The following is a 3,125-nucleotide window of genomic DNA, read 5'->3' as shown; positions in this document are numbered from 1 at the left end:
GATCCTCAACTGCAACATGTGAAAAAGTTTTTTCTGCCCTGACAAATGTGCTTACATACCTCCGTCAGTCGATGTCTCATGAAAGACTGGCGAACTTGATCCTCATCGGGTTTGAGAAGTGCGTCCTTGATGATATATGTCAGTGTTGATGGGAAGCATAAGATATTGAGAGACTTCAATTCTATTCAATTAATTACAAGGGTCCAATCAACCTTCCCTGAGACTGACTCGTGCTTTCTGTTTTGATTAAAATACCAGTTCATACCTAACTTAAGCTCTTGTTGTCGGATATCAAAGATTTTATCATGAGTGAATTCGCTTACGAATTAATAAGGAACATCAATAAATGATAAAAATTTATAACTAAAACTGAAAATGATTACAATGTACTCACGCTCTTTGAGTTTGTCATTGCGCCCTCAATGTGTGCGTCCTGGCTACGACACTGCCTAATTATAATCATTATCAAGCCAGTGAGCAAAGTGCACGCTTGCTCACAAACATTATCCAATTAGAAATAAGAGAAGACATCAGTTGTGTTATATTACTTATATTTAGTTGAAGTATAATGATCACATGGTGTATAACATATAGGCTAACAAAGCATGATCGGTTAGTTGATTATAGATACAACATTACATCCCATTAAGTCTGGTAATAGATTTTATCTTATTTTTCTTTCCTGTTTTCTGGTAAGGTATGCGTAAAATAGTATTTGTATTAAACTTTATCTGCTGTATTCCGCTGTCGACGATGTCTTTTGCTTAAGTACCAGAACTAATCAGACCAGCTTGGCTACTATAGTCATAATCTTGGTAGAAACGCGGTTTATATTATTCTTTTATGAAACATCAAGCTTAAACGTTATAAATCTAAAACTATGTATTTTATAAACAGCTACAAATAAATTTGAACTAAGATTTTGTACACAAACATGCAAAGAGAAATATATTTATACTTTTATAAATGTTTTGGAAATACATTTAGAGTTGCGTTTTAAATATGCTATAGTGCATGTCACACAATAATAGTTATAATAAGAGACGAAAAAAATCTTCAAAAGATAAACTTTTATATATTTATAAAATCATATAATGGAACAGTTTTTATATGATTTCTTTTAGCTCTACTAGATGGCGACAGCAAGCTGGATTGTTGTTTATTGAATTTAATGTATGTTTGTTTTATAACAAAACCACACTGGGCTCTCTGCTGTGTCCACCTCAGGAAATCAAACCCCAGATTTTAAGAGTTGCAAGTCCGTTGACTTACTGCTGTCACACCGAGGTACTTTGAATTTAATGCCACAACAGGATGGGATAAATTATTTTATTTATTTAGTTTGAATAAGACAAATACTAAGATGAATTTGGCTAATACCATTTATTTACAAGTTATTTTAATTTTAGTAACATATTATGGCAGTCCTTGATATTTCCAAAACCCTCCCAAAATTACAATAATTTTAATTCTTATAAAAATTAAGCCATAGGTTTTTCCCTTGAAGAGTAGTGCTAAATTAATTAATTAATTGTTTGTTTGTTTTTGAATTTCGCGCAAAGCTACATGAGGGCTACCTGCGCTAGCCGTCCCTAATTTAGCAGTGTAGGACTAGAGGGAAAGCAGCTAGTCATCACCACTCACCGCCAACTCTTGGGCTACTCTTTTACCAACGAGTAGTGGGATTGGCCGTTTCATTATAACATCCCCACGACTGAAAGGGCGAGTATGTTTGGTGAGACGGGGATTCGAACCGGCGACCCGCAGATTGCGAGTCGAGTGCCTTAATCACCTGGCCATGAATTAATTAATATTAATAAATTTATGATAAGTTGAAATTTCAAAATCGTCTCATTTATACATTGAATAATTATTTTCTTTGGAAATGAAACAAATTATTGAAGTGTTGAAATATTTTAGTTAATAGTTTGAACTTTAGTTATATTCGACAATATAAATTTAACAAAACAAATTCCTAATGCCATCAAGAACTCGGTCTTACTTATCCTTATTATGTTGGTCAAGTAAAAATGTACTAAAAATGAAAGGATAATTAAGCTATATCTATCACTAACTGGTATAAATCTTATCTCTTATTCTGTTTTTTTTAATATTTTTATTATTTTCATACTAATGAATGGGATGACATGTTCAAAAGCCGAATATATAATATTGAATTGTATAAATCTACATGACATATACTTTTTTCAGGTGACGGATTTCAGAATTTAAAATATATTATTTCAATGCAATTAATTTTTGGGCCACACCTGAACTTTGTAATTTACTCGTGTCATAATTCTTGGTTGGTCATATAAATTAGCAGACTTTTGAGGTAACATCGGACACTCTTCTTTGTCTTCTATAAAAGCAGTATTCAGCTGTAAAAGTGCCCTAAGGAGGATAATATTTAACAGTTATAAAAAAGAAAAGAAATCTACCACACAGATTAAATTGTATGGTATAAACAGTATATCAAAAGAAGAAACTGACATCAGTGTTTCTACCATCGTTGATGTCAATATCAGAACTAATTGAGTTTTCTAATGTAATAAATGTAGTGAACGTTTTATAGTATTCTTTACGAAAACGTTTAAGTTACGGCGTGATTTTATGAGAAGTTAATGAAGTTGTTTTTATTAATGCTATAATCGAGGCCTAAATTAGTTTTTGTAACAACAAGGTGTTTACGTTTAAGAGATGCTATTAAAAATGCCATAAAAAAGCAGGACGTTGGTTAGCTTCTGGCGGATTCAGAATTTACAATGCAAATTTCTTATTACGCAATACAAGCCATTTTGTTCTCTCGTGGTTATTAAAGGTAAAATAACTTTATAGTTCAAGTGAAGTTTTTATGGCTCTTTTTAATTTGACACTGCCTTTCTTGCCTGACATTCTCATATTCAGACTTATGTTGTTCAAGCATTATTAATCAAATTTATTGTATTTGAGAATATAACATTATTAGTTAGCTTTTAAATAATTAAATTACGTTAAGAATTTTGTGATATATATATATATGTTTGAAATTCTTAATTAATATTTTAAATTTTATATAGAATACATGTTTAGAAAAACGTGGGCATTAGCCTATAAGAGCTGAAAAAAATCCGTTTTGCTAATTA

Source organism: Limulus polyphemus, unplaced genomic scaffold (assembly GCF_000517525.1).
Source record: "Limulus polyphemus unplaced genomic scaffold, Limulus_polyphemus-2.1.2 Scaffold1136, whole genome shotgun sequence".
Lineage (NCBI taxonomy): Eukaryota > Metazoa > Arthropoda > Merostomata > Xiphosura > Limulidae > Limulus > Limulus polyphemus.
The sequence above is the reverse complement of the archived record's forward strand: the minus strand, read 5'-3'. Positions refer to the sequence as shown.